Source organism: Xenopus laevis, chromosome 7L (genome assembly GCF_017654675.1).
Source record: "Xenopus laevis strain J_2021 chromosome 7L, Xenopus_laevis_v10.1, whole genome shotgun sequence".
Taxonomy (NCBI): Eukaryota; Metazoa; Chordata; class Amphibia; order Anura; family Pipidae; genus Xenopus; species Xenopus laevis.
In genome coordinates, this window is record NC_054383.1 from 136,997,858 (window position 1) to 137,012,805 (window position 14,948).

Below are 14,948 nucleotides of genomic sequence, written 5' to 3' on the forward strand. Positions count from 1 at the left end.
GAATAAAAAGCAAAATAACGCAAAATAGATCCTAAAGGCCCAATTCTAGTCAAGTTTTATTCTGCAATATATATCACTGCCCAGTTGCTATAGTAAGTGTGACCCTAGAAACCAGATGAATTGCAGAATAGATTAATTAAAGTATTAAAACAATAATGTTGTGCTTTTGGTTTGATTTGGATACTGTGAGATTTAGATTGTAAGCTCCTTTGAGTATGGCTGCCTGAAGTTGGCGACATCCAGGAAAAGAAAATTAGGCTGGGGGTAAAGGGTATTTAAAGGTTTCCATTGGTCCCTGACCCAATGTAGGAATATAATGATTATATGGGGGTACCTGACCCAATGTAGGATTCTAATGATTATATGGGGGTACCTGACCCAATGTAGGAATCTAATGATTATATGGGGGTACCTGACCCAATGTAGGAATCTAATGATTATATGGGGGTACCTGACCCAATGTAGGATTCTAATGATTATATGGGGGTACCTGACCCAATGTAGGATTCTAATGATTATATGGGGGTACCTGACCCAATGTAGGAATCTAATGATTATATGGGGGTACCTGACCCAATGTAGGAATCTAATGATTATATGGGGGTACCTGACCCAATGTAGGAATCTAATGATTATATGGGGGTACCTGACCCAATGTAGGAATCTAATGATTATATGGGGGTACCTGACTCAATGTAGGAATCTAATGATTATATTGGGGTACCTGACCCAATGTAGGAATCTAATGATTATATGGGGGTACATGACCCAATGTAGGAATCTAATGATTATATGGGGGTACCTGACCCAATGTAGGAATCTAATGATTATATGGGGGTAACTGACCCAATGTAGGAATCTAATGATTATATGGGGGTACCTGACCCAATGTAGGATTCTAATGATTATATGGGGGTACCTGACCCAATGTAGGATTCTAATGATTATATGGGGGTACCTGACCCAATGTAGGATTCTAATGATTATATGGGGGTACCTGACCCAGTGTAGGATTCTAATGACTATATGGGAGTACCTGACCCAATGTAGGATTCTAATGATTATATGGGGGTAACTGACCCATTCAGCTGTATGGGGGCCACAAGGGGCCATTGGGGCTGAGACAACATTTTGGAATGTTGTGCCAATGTTCGCCATCCTTTTAACCCATCATTGGCTTTATTTCTCTAAATGACTTCTCCAGAGCTGAAATGCAAAATGATTCCCCAAATTGTTTGTTTTACAGATTATTATAAAATAATCCATCGATTAATCCTGATTTAAATTGTCGCTTTCCAGCGTTAATTGAATTATTCGCCGGAATAAACGCCGCTCTTCTTCCTGTTTTCAGAGGAGCGAGCGCTAATTCCAGGGACATTAGTGACACTTTGTAGCGACAGGATGAAAGAATATGAAATAAAAATGTGTGTTTTTTTTTTATTTGAATCCCAAAGCGGAGAGATTTATACCCAAAATGTCAGCGTGTCAGACAAACACATTTCTCCCTTTATGTCCCTGCCTTTAAGTGCTGGCGCTATAAATCTAGGGAGTCACTTATGGCCTATTAAGCGCAGCCAGATAATTTATGAGAGTCCAATATATCAAACAGAAGGTCAATAAATGAGCGAGGAAATGGAGAAAAAAAGACACCATATGTTTTCTGCATCGGAGGAGCTGCGCCAATTCCATTTTTTTCTTCATTCCAGCTGAATCTGCCCTAAAACCATGGGATTTGTTGTCTTTTATTCTCCTTCTATATCCTCAATTCTTCCAAACTCCCAGCATCCTTGTCTCTCATTGGCCACCCAAAGGATTCCCAGGAGCTTGAGAAAGATGGAGCCGCCTGGGATAGTTGGGATAATTCCGTTTTTAGCTCCAGGGTAAAAGATTAGCAACTTCTGTCACTGGTGCACAAATTGCCCGCCACCGAATATTTATTTTACTTTACTTGTCCTTTAATAATAAGATGATAGAGCTGAACAATGCGTTTTAATGGCGGGGGGTAAGTAAAATGAGGGGTTACTGGGCTGTTAATGTGGGTTTTAGGGTGAGGGGGGGAAATCAGAATGACCCAGTAAAGATTAGGGTGAGATTCCATGCAAAGTGGAGGACCCTAATAAATAATTAAAATGGCTCCCCAAATAGGGTCAGCACCTTTTCCACTAATTCCAGACAGGGGGTGGGGCGGATGATGTCAAGGGCAGGGGGGGGGGGCGAAATGTTTTAGTCAGGCCCGTTTTATAGCCACACCCCCTAATTACCGTGTCCATTTTACAAAATTTGGCAGGTTATGAAAGTTTGAACACATTTCTGTGTTTTTATGTGTTTTTACAGTTTTGCTACTGAAGGTGAATTTCCCTTTAAGCTGTGAGTCACAGTTTCCCCAAAAGACCTGCTTATCTTAAATTGTTACAATGGTTTCTTTGCTTATCTTATATTGTTACAGTTGTCTATTTGCTTGTGTTAAATTGTTTCAAATATTTCATTGCTTATCTTAGATTGTTACAATTATTTCTTTGCTTATCTTAAATTGTTACAATGGTTTCTTTGCTTATCTTATAATGTTACAGTTGTCTATTTGCTTGTGTTAAATTGTTACAATTATTTCATTGCTTATCTTAGATTGTTACAATTGTTTCTTTGCTTATCTTAAATTGTTACAATGGTTTCTTTGCTAATCTTAAATTGTTACAATTGTCTATTTGCTTGTGTTAAATTGTTACAATTATTTTGTTGCTTATCTTAGATTGTTACAATTGTTTCTTTGCTTATCTTAAATTGTCTCAAATGTATCTAAGTGCAGCTGCCACGTATTCTGGGCTCTCTGCCAAAAAGCCTCTTATTTTAATTAAGTTTCGGATACTTTGTATCTTTTTCTGGCGCTGGTGCAGGAGATCAAAGTTAAAGTCAGACATTTCAGTAAGAAACCCGGGACTGTGGGCTGAGCTGTCAAAATCGGGACTGTCCTGCAGTAAACGGGGCAGTTGGGAGGTAGTGACTATGTATATAGTTTGAGAAAAAAGAAAGAAGAAACCCCACCAAATAGAAGTTTCTATACCTATACCAAGTCAAATTGAACCATAAATTGCAAAATCAGGCTGATTAATGATAATAATAGTTCATTAATAAAAGTGCTGGTTATTAAGTTAAGTAAAGTGCTAGTGCAAATAAATAAAGTGAAATTAATCAGTACCAAAGGCTGATAACAAAATTAATTATTTCTGAGACCAATGGGTGTATTACCCCACCAATAGATTCCAGTAGTACCCCTTAATAAATAAATTCATTAATTAATTCATATAGAATGTGATTAAACCAGATAAGTATAATAAATTAGTATTGCAATAAGTTACAACAATAAAGTGCGGTGCAATAAATAGGTTAAAAAATGAGACTTGGTAATTAATTAGATGGTCAAAAAGGAATTGGTAAAAGGATGGCCAAAATTCAAAATGGGTTAAAAGGTTATTCGGTCATATTCCAAGATTAGAGTTGTAAGAAATTGGAAAAAATAGAGGGTGGAGTTGTCCCAAAAACGAACTGCCTATTTTGTTTCTAAAGCCTGGGACACCACAAAGTCAAGGCAGGACAGGGTAACCGGAGCTGTGGCCTTGTAATTTAAATTGCCCTAACAATTAAAAGAGGCTAAATAGCCCTAAAAAATCACAAACTCACGGCCCATTAGAATGGAAGGAAGATAGAAGAGGTGGTATAGTAAAGTATTTAGACCAAAATTCCTGCCCCCATAAAGATATCCAGTATATTCCCCTAATGGAATTGTTGTTCAGAATCAATTTCGTTAGAATAAGGAGATCAATTTTCAAAAGAATCCTTGGGTTAAACAAGGATTCAATATATCTACATAGACACACAGGGACACCAATCCGTGTTGTTTCTTGAGGTAGTGACTATGGCAAATTAAAGCAGCCCCTCTGGCATTTGCCAGAACCCACAGATACGGACCTGGGTGGTTGTGGGACCCTGAGGGGTCAGATCATTGTATTGAAGGGGGCGAAGCAATGACATTGACGGAGGGCTGCTGATGCAAGTGGCCAGATTGGGAGCTTTATTGGCAGAAATGTTATGGGTGATGAGCCCCAGCTGGCAGCAGAGATTTGGGATAGGACGGGGAGCAATGACAGGTCGTTACAAATTTAGAGGCAAATACATAGCTGGTATATTTATAACACTGGCCTTGGCTGGTATTTTACTGGGAATGATCAGGACCAGACAGGGCCAGCGGGTGCCGGGAAAAAACCCAGTGGGAACCAGCTCTTGTGGGACCCACCGGCCCAGACCTGCTTTCTGCTCTTGCTTCCCGGACCCCAGTCGTGTAAAAAATGTACGCACAGTGCCAGGGGGGATTTTATGGGGGGGGCTGAGACAGCAGAACCCCTGGTGGGCCCTGGGTATGTGGATAAAGTACTGGCCATACCTGCATGGCCTGGCCGGTAAAAATTAAGCTTGATCCAAAAGTTATTAATAGGGGAAATGCATAAAAATATGGGAAGGCCGGCAATTTTTTCAAGAAAAGGTGGCAACCCTAGTCATACCCCATTATAATAAAGGACTGTCCATCAAATCCCATTGCAAGTCCCGCCCCTTTGCAGTCAGCAAATCAGATGATTCATCCCCTTTCCCCACAACTTCCTTGTGACAGTGAATGGGCTCAGTTCTACCTCATTGTCCTCCCATTAAATACCCCATACTCGGTCCATGAAAGCTCTAGTGCCCTTGAATGGACTTCTATTATCCGTTATTGGTCCAATTTCACTCCTTGTTTGACTCTTGACCGAGCCTGATGGCTGCCGGTGCTTCACGATTGCCCAGTGGAAAGAAGTCCTACAACTTCACAGGAGTCACTTGCTGAAATCAAAGGCAGTGAAGTCTAATATTGAGTTTGGAGACCCTGAGTGTGACCTCTGAGCCTGGTGTCTGTAATGTCCCTTTAAGGAGGAAGATAATGATTGTGACTTCGCCACCCTTTGTCGTTCTAAATCCCTCCATTAAATCTCTGTATTTGCTGAAGCCTCGAATTCCTGGCAGCACCGGCCAGTGCCGCATTACTTAGCTAAGGACGTGGTCCAAGCCGTAACAATGACCTCACGTGATTAATAAATCAGGCACTCAAGTCAGAATTAAAGGGAGCCTTGGCCTGGGAATTGATGGCAGTGCATTACACGCTGTGTAGGTGTTTAGAACTGGTAGAAATGATTGCGTTGGCAGCTGATAATGAAATATTGTACCGTGAGCTTGCCATCAGCCTCCTCCGTGTAGGCCATCGACTCCCCCCCTAATGAATTGCTTTGGCTCCTGTTTCTTTTCCATTACGGGTAATTTTTCTTGGCCCTAATGGCGGCTCTCGGGTCTGTTTGTTTTTGGAAGACGCAGACCTTGAGGAGGTCCCAGAGCGACGACACATTCAAGGTTATAATGACTCCAGGGAGCGGGCGATGGCATTAGGATGTGCTTATTAGGGAGCCTGATGAGAGCTTTATGTCCTGATTGAAAGGAACCAATCAACCTAATTGTCTCCAGGCTCGGGCCGAGTCCAAGTGAGAAAGTGACATTAGAGAGTCAGAGACGGGGACGAAAATGGACAAATGTAACTCTTCCAAGTCCTTGGGCTCCCCGATCACATAATTCCATCAGCTCCTTCCTAATGAACTTCCCTTCTTCCCATTTCCAAATGAAACTCTCCAACAGCTTCTCTTATTGGCTATTATACATTCTGGCGACTGGCGCGGCCCATTAAGGCGGTTATAGGCAATTAGCAAAAATGGCTGCGAAAGCAACGGAAAATATGCTCATTTTCAGGAATTTCCCAAAAAATGCTCAAGAATTGGATTCAAGTGAAACATGAAGTCATTTTCTTTGCTGATCTTTTCAGCAGGGACTCTATAGTTAAAAAGCCACCATTACATCTAATATCCTTATCATTTACAGTAGGGGGTATATTATCCCTTAAAATACATGAGTGATTATCATAGTTCCCTGTATAACTCAGCCTGCAGCCTTGTGCCTTTATATGGTCACAGAACAACCCCTCAGTGATTTCTAATATCCTTATCATTTACAGTAGGGGGTACATTATCCCTTATAATACATGAGTGATACTCAGAGTTCCCTGTATAACTCAGCCTGCAGCCTTGTGTCTTTATATGGTCACAGAACAACCCCTCAGTGACTTCTAATATCCTTATCATTTACAGTAGGGGGTATATTATCCCTTATAATACATGAGTGTTACTCAGAGTTCCCTGTATAACTCAGCCTGCAGCCTTGTGCCTTTATATGGTCACAGAACAACCCCTCAGTGACTTCTAATATCCTTATCATTTACAGTAGGGGGTACATGATCCCTTATAATACATGAGTGATACTCAGAGTTCCCTGTATAACTCAGCCTGCAGCCTTGTGCCTTTATATGGTCACAGAACAACCCCTCAGTGACTTCTAATATCCTTATCATTTACAGTAGGGGGTACATTATCCCTTATAATACATGAGTGATACTCAGAGTTCCCTGTATAACTCAGCCTGCAGCCTTGTGTCTTTATATGGTCACAGAACAACCCCTCAGTGACTTCTAATATCCTTATCATTTACAGTAGGGGGTACATTATCCCTTATAATACATGAGTGATACTCAGAGTTCCCTGTATAACTCAGCCTGCAGCCTTGTGCCTTTATATGGTCACAGAACAACCCCTCAGTGACTTCTAATATCCTTATCATTTACAGTAGGGGGTACATTATCCTTTATAATACATGAGTGATACTCAGAGTTCCCTGTATAACTCAGCCTGCAGCCTTGTGCCTTTATATGGTTACAGAACAACCCCTCAGTGACTTCTAATATCCTTATCATTTACAGTAGGGGGTACATTATCCCTTATAATACATGAGTGATACTCAGAGTTCCCTGTATAACTCAGCCTGCAGCCTTGTGCCTTTATATGTTCACAGAACAACCCCTCAGTGACTTCTAATATCCTTATCATTTACAGTAGGGGGTACATTATCCCTTATAATACATGAGTGATACTCAGAGTTCCCTGTATAACTCAGCCTGCAGCCTTGTGCCTTTATATGGTCACAGAACCAGAACAGAACTTTATATCTGGGCAGATATAAAGACCCTGCAGGGCCACAAAGGCACATATATCATCATAGAACAGACTGTGGGTCTGGCATTTAGTGGGGGGGGGGGCTGCCTGGGGATAATTTAGAGTTAATAACTTTAGCTGTCCCAATGACAATGAAGCTCTTAGTGTTCTGGGTCTGACTTCTATACATTACAAGGGATGAATTAATTTTAACTTTGTACCCATCTACTCTTTTTCTCTTCTCTTAAAACATATTTATCTGGAGGTCTGGGGACCATTGTAGAGATGTGGGCTCGGCGTTTAGGCATACCTGCCAACTTTTTCAAAATAAATAGGAATGCACTAAAGTTGATCTCCAGCCCAAAGACTAGTGATACATCAAAATAAAGTTCTCAATCCATATGGAAGACTAGAGGAGCATTGGGGTGAAGTTTCAAACCGACATGTAAGACTATGGATGTGTCACAGTTTAACTCTCAGCATGTACTGAAGACTAGGAATGGACTAGAATATCTTTTACAGCTCATATTGAAGACTACAGGTGCACCACAGTGAAGTTCTCATGCAAATCAAAGACTATGGATGCATCAAAAAAGTTCCCAGCCCATACGGAATACCAGGGAAGAACTGAAGTTCCAAGCCAATATAGAAGAGTGCAGATGCACCTCAGTGAAGTTCCAGCCCATATCAAAGGCAAGGGATGCACCTAAAAAGGTTCTAAGCCCATATCAAAGACTAGGGATGCTCTGGAGTGAAGTACCAAGCCAATATAGAACACCGCAGATGCACCTCATTGATTTCCAGCCCATATCAAAGACTAGGGATGTTCTGGGGTGAAGTTCCAAGCCAATATAGAAGACTGCAGATGCACTTCAGTGAAGTTCCAGCCCATATCAAAGACTAGGGATGCACCTAAAAATGTTCTAAGCCCATATCAAAGACTAGGGATGCTCTGGAGTGAAGTTCCAAGCCAATTTAGAAGACTAAAGATTTATCAAAATACATTTCTCAGTTCATATTTCAGACTTACACTGGCAAGAAGAGAGAAGACTAGAGAAGACTAATGAGGCAGCAGTGAAGTTCCAGCCCATATTAAAGATGAGTGATGCACTTAAATAAAGTTCTCAGTCCATATGGAAGAACAGGGAAGCACTGGAATGAAGTTTCAAACTAATATGGAAGACTGTATATGTCCCAAAGCGCAGTTCTCCACATGCATGGAAGACAATGGATGCACCAGAATGAAGTTCCAACTCATATTGAAGACTAGGGAAGCACCAGAGTGAAGTTCACAACCAATATGAAAGAGTAGAGATGCACCTCAGTGAAGTTCCAGACCATATCAAAGACTAGGGATGCACTGAAAAAGGGTCTAAGCCCATATCGAAGACTAGGGATGCTCAGGGAGTGAAGTTCCAAGCCAATATAGAAGACTAGAGATTCACCAAAATAATTTTCTAAGTTCATATTTCAGACTTGGGAGACACTGGCAAGATAGAAGACTAGAGAAGACTAATGAGGCAGCAGAGTGAAGTTCAAGCCCATATCACAGATGAGGGATCCACTTAAATAAAGTTTTCAGTACATATGGAAGAATAGGGTTGCACCAAAGTGAAGTTTCAAACTACTTCACATCCACCAGGATAAATTTCCAACTCATATGACTAGGGATGCACCAATTATGTTCTCCGTTCATATGGAAGACTAGGGAAGCACTGGAGTGAAGTTCCAAGTCAATATAGAAGACGAGAGATTCATCAAAATAAAATTCATATTTCAGACTTGAAATACACTGGCAAAAAGTTCCAACCAATAGAGAAGATTCTGGATGCAGCAGAGTGAAGTTCCAGCCAATATATAAAAAATGAGGGATGCAATTAAAGAAAGTTCTCGGTCCATATGGAAGACTAGGAAAGCAATGAGTGAAGTTCCAAACCAATATGGAAGACTAGGAGTGAAAGTGAACAGTCTTATTTAGGGGCAATTCCATTAATTTAAAGGGGAAGTATCAATTGCAAAGACAATGCCCAGGTATTATTTTTTTCTATAGATTTCCAGTTTTTTACTCTTATATCACAAACACTGCCCTGCCCTGGGCTCGCCGAGTGCTGTAGCCGGTAATTGGTTTAAGATTAATTTCTGCTGAAGGCCTTGAATACATTTCTGGCCCATTACGGCTCCAGCTCTGAACAAATGTGGTTTCAGCTTCATATAAAAGAGACAATCCCGTTTACATATTTATTAGTCCCTAAATCTCACATGGTTACGGGCCTGAGTGGTCCGACAAGGTCTTTAATCACGAGCCAGTGCGTCCCGTCACTTTCTGATGAATGCATCTCGCCGTGCATGTTACCGGAATGCGTTTAGCGAAGTGTCCCTGCAGGCCACTCCCCTCCGTCCGACTGCAGCTCCGGCGCCGCGTGATTGAACGTCGCTCTCAGAATTTATAGGTAATGGAATATGTATTTTGCATTAATAAATATGTAAAACCTATTCACTTGCGTTCGGATCATCTATTTTCCTCCCGCAGGTGAAGATGATAAGTTTGTTTCTCATTTATCAGGAAAGAGGCCCCGCGTGATGGAGACGCCGTGTCTGTCTGCCGCCGGAACCAGCAAAATAAGGAACAGCAAAATGTATTCTGATAAAACTAAAACTATGTTTTTTGTTGTTGTGAATTATCATTAAAAAATATTCCTTTAAAGGAGAACTAAACCTCCCATGTGAAATGTGTAATTGATAGCCATGCTGCTGCCCCCTTCACAACCAAATTGCTGGTAGGGTGTCCAGGGCTCCCCCATACCTGCGCAGTGTGTTGGTGGCCGCCATCTTTGGTCACGTCAGATCCAGTATCTGGTTCCCTACTAGGTGTCACTGAGCAAGATCATGTGACTGATCCTGGCTCCTGGTTGGTGATCACTGCAAGGGAGATAGACATCCCATGTGACGTGGCCAAAGATGGCGGCCGACAACCGCACAACTTTGAGGTTCGAGAGCATCAAAAGGACTTTTACACATTCTCAACAATGCAGTTGGGGAGATCACAGAAGGGGCCAATTTATTTAAAACAGAGGTTTACTTCCCCTTTAAATAAATCTGTGTAAACCTGGAAATGATACATTGTAACTTTTGTTTTTCTTTCTTTACATGCCACAGATTGGAGGATCTACAGCGTTGCAGAGTTAAAGGTTATCTATCCGGCACTTAAAGGAACAAGTCAGTGTAAAAAAATAAAACTGTGTAAATAAATAGGCTGTGCAAAATAAATAATGTATCTAATATAGTTAGTTAGGCAAAAATGTAATGTATAAAGGCTGGAGTGAGTGGATGTGTAACATAATAGCCAGAACACTACTTCCTGCTTTTCAGCTCTCTAACTCTGAGTTAGTCAGTGACTATAAGGGGGGCCACATGGGACATAACTGTTCAGTGAGTTTGTAATTGATCCTCGGCATTCAGCTCAGATTCAAAAGCAACAGTTATGTCCCATGTGGCCTCCCTCAAGTCTCTAATTGGTTACTGCCTGGTAACCAATCAGTGGAAACCAAGAGAGCTGAAAAAAAGTCACTTTTCCAGTTAGTGATTGACAGAACCATGTGACGGCTGATAACCCCAGAGGCTTCTGGGTGAAACTTGATGTTGGGGGGGGTGTCTTTTCTTAGTCACAGCTGTTGGTCACAATATACAGCAGCAGGAAAGAGCCTCTGAGAGGGTGAATGGGACTGACAGAACATTGCCCCCCGCTCGCCCCTCTCCGCTTGGCTCTTTGCTTGGTCATTGACTTGCCATTAAACACACTGTGCCGGATGCTCGGCTAATGCTCCCCGCTCCCTCGCTCTGCTCTGTTACTATAACAACAGGAAACGGGGCCCTGGGAGCCTATTGACTTCTCTTCTGTGACAATAAACAACGTTTTCTCAACCTTCGAAGATACAAAAAAGGAGAAGCTCCACGTGGCGCCTCGGAGAGACCCCTGACAGTAATATCATCTCTAGGCTGAGGATTCTGTAATATTGTCCTTTACTTTGCCTTTATGTTTTGTTTTGCTTCATGTCCAACTTTCAGTTTCACCCTTGTCTAAGCTGCCATTGTCTCTCAGGCTGGCTGAACACAAAGCCTCCTGCTATATGTGTATTTATATTTATATATATAGTCATTGGGGGGGTGGTCAGATGCTTCTTTAGTTTCACTTCTGGTTCCCCTTAAGAGAACGGCAGGAATCCAGTCTCTGTTTCCCGAAGCATAAATGATACTGCCGCACAGGAGAACTCCCCCATATCAGCAAATCTGAAAAGCAATATGGCCTCCTGAGTCCTACACTGGGTCTGGTACCTGCGGAACACCTACAAAATGGTTGGGTTTTGGGCAGAAAATCCCTGATTCCCTGACTGTGCGGCCAGTCCATGGGTAACCTACCTGGGTAGCCAACTAAGGTCTGGGACTGACCCCCTCCCTTGGGGTGCAAGCAAATTTCTGTCCCTGTCCTGCTGAATTGGCGCCAGAGTGATGTCACTTCCAGTCTGTGGTAAAATCACCTCTGATTTCACAAGTTCCTGGGTCAAAAAGTTAACTCTATAGGGTCCAGGTCGGGTTGTGCTTCTGGTTATGGGTGAGAGGGTCTGGGTCAGGCACGGGTCCTTCCGGACTCTAATGGCCGCCCCACATTACTATTTTGAGTAACAGGACAGGTTTTTCATTATTGAACGTACAGTATGATACATAGCAGTTGGTAGGGTCGAACTAGGGTGTGTAAAGCCCACTGGGGCTGCTACTGAAGGTGCCCCACTGCCTGCCCACTATCCCACCGCCAGCCCCCCTACAAGTGCACTCTTTATACTTTGGGAGGTCAGCAAGGGAGTGAGGGTCTAGATCAGTGGGGCCCACCAGGTTCTTTCCCAGTGTCCCGCTGGCCCAGTCCGACCCCGGCAGTTTTCCCATTTCCGCCAGGCCTTCCTAAAGCTGCAACTGTCAGCTAATGCACCTTGTCTTGTATACACACAGTCTCAGGGGTGTAACTACAGAGGAAGGTCCACAGGAGCCAAAATTCATATATATTTTTAATAAATATTGGTAAAACAAGTCAACCTCTAGACATTTTGGGATCCTAAAAGATAATTTGCTGTGGGGCCCATTAATATCTAGTTACACCACTGCACAGTCCCCTTCCTGGAAGTAGCAAAATGCCTGGATCCCTATAGTGAATAGTGATATAGTGAATAGTGATATAGTGAATAGTGATATAGCGAATAGTGATATAGTGAATAGTGATATAGTGATATAGTGAATAGTGATATAGTGATATAGTGAATAGTGATATAGCGAATAGTGATATAGCGAATAGTGATATAGCGAATAGTGATATAGTGAATAGTGATATAGTGATATAGTGAATAGTGATATAGTGATATAGTGAATAATGATATAGCGAATAGTGATATAGCGAATAGTGATATAGCGAATAGTGATATAGCGAATAGTGATATAGTGATATAGTGAATAGTGATATAGTGATATAGTGAATAGTGATATAGCGAATAGTGATATAGCGAATAGTGATATAGCGAATAGTGATATAGCGAATAGTGATATAGCGAATAGTGATATAGTGAATAGTGATATAGCGAATAGCGAATAGTGATATAGCGAATAGTTATATAGCGAATAGTGATATAGCGAATAGTGATATAGCGAATAGTGATATAGTGAATAGTGATATAGCGAATAGTGATATAGTGAATAGTGATATAGCGAATAGTTACATAGCGAATAGTGATATAGCGAATAGTGATATAGCGAATAGTGATATAGTGAATAGTGATATAGCGAATAGTGATATAGCGAATAGTGATATAGTGAATAGTGATATAGCGAATAGCGAATAGTGATATAGTGAATAGTTATATAGCGAATAGTGATATAGCGAATAGTGATATAGCGAATAGTGATATAGCGAATAGTGATATAGTGAATAGTGATATAGCGAATAGCGAATAGTGATATAGCGAATAGTTATATAGCGAATAGTGATATAGCGAATAGTGATATAGCGAATAGTGATATAGTGAATAGTGATATAGCGAATAGTGATATAGTGAATAGTGATATAGCGAATAGTTACATAGCGAATAGTGATATAGCGAATAGTGATATAGCGAATAGTGATATAGTGAATAGTGATATAGCGAATAGTGATATAGCGAATAGTGATATAGTGAATAGTGATATAGCGAATAGCGAATAGTGATATAGTGAATAGTTATATAGCGAATAGTGATATAGCGAATAGTGATATAGCGAATAGTGATACAGTGAATAGTGATATAGCGAATAGTGATATAGTGAATAGTGATATAGCGAATAGTTACATAGCGAATAGTGATATAGCGAATAGTGATATAGCGAGTAGTGATATAGCGAATAGTGATATAGCGAATAGTGATATAGCGAATAGTGATATAGTGAATAGTGAGATAGTGATATAGCGAATAGTGATATAGTGAATAGTGATATAGCGAATAGTGATATAGTGAATAGTGAGATAGTGAATAGTGAGATAGTGAATAGTGAGATAGCGAATAGTGATATAGCGAATAGTGATATAGTGAATAGTGAGATAGTGAATAGTGATATAGCGAATAGTGATATAGTGAATAGTGATATAGTGAATAGTGAGATAGTGAATAGTGAGATAGTGAATAGTGATATAGTGAATAGTGATACAGTGAATAGTGATATAGTGAATAGTGATATAGTGAATAGTGATATAGTGAATAGTGATATAGTGAATAGTGATATAGTGATGGACGAACAAATTCGCCAGGCATGAATTTCCACGTTTTACCAATGGTGAACAAATTTGCGAAACTGTAGTGAAAATTCACAGGCAAAAAAATCAGCCACATCGGAGAAATTTGGCTGCGTTTATAACAATTGTCGAGGGCGTCGAAATTGACGTGTCAAAATAATTTTGATGCCCATTGACTTCAATGTGTTTGGCAAATTTTTTGCCATTTTGTGAATTATGAGGAAAATACGCAAATTTTTCTGCAAAGCGAAACAGGTCAGATTCGCCCATCACAGTGAACATAGTGGGAAGCCACAAGATCCCGACTTTCTCTAGAATGTTCTAGAATTAACAGGTGACGCTGCGTCGGCTGCGACTGAACCTATCGCAGCCGGTGAGAAAGTGGAGACTTTGGATCATTTCTCTGAGACCCACCGACAGAAAATCATTCTTTTTGGGCAAAAAAACCTGCTTTTGGAATGGAAATGCGATTTCCAGTGTCGCCGTCGGGCGCTTCCCATTTGGGGGAGAACGTGCCCCCCCCTCTCTCCTTCTCTGCGAGCGTCAGCCGAGCGCATTCATCAATCCCACGTATGAAAAATGAAGGAGAAGAAGAGAAATTGAAAGAGTCATTATCTCTGCAGATCCAGACAAGATATTTCCCAGGAAAAGCAGACGCACAGCGAGAGCAAAAAAGCCCCAGAATCTGTAAATAACACGAGTCTCTGCTGCAAACGCCCTCGGGCTACGGGGAAACAGCTGCTCCGATAAAGACGCACAGACGCGCACCAAACAGACATTTTACTGATATTAAACCCTCGCTGCTTTTTCACAGCAGGGGCCCCGGCTCCCAAAAATATCCTTTAACCTCATCGTGGCGTTCCGGTATTTACCTGCAATGCAGTCGGGAAGGAATGTGTCGTTTCTTACGGACAAAGTTACTAAGTGAATAAACCAAAACACTTTCATTCGGCAGATTATGGACTAAGCCAGTGTAGGGCCCCATTATATCTGTCTGTATGCAGCCTGTGTCAATATTATCTTCCTTTATTTTA

The 14,948-nt window shown here is 41.2% G+C and overlaps 1 protein-coding gene across 1 annotated transcript in view; it reads right to left on the reverse strand.

Moving 5' to 3' along the window:
- The window catches only part of igsf21.L (immunoglobin superfamily member 21 L homeolog), a 269,491-nt gene that overhangs the window by 88,534 nt on the left and 166,009 nt on the right, over positions 1-14,948 (reverse strand).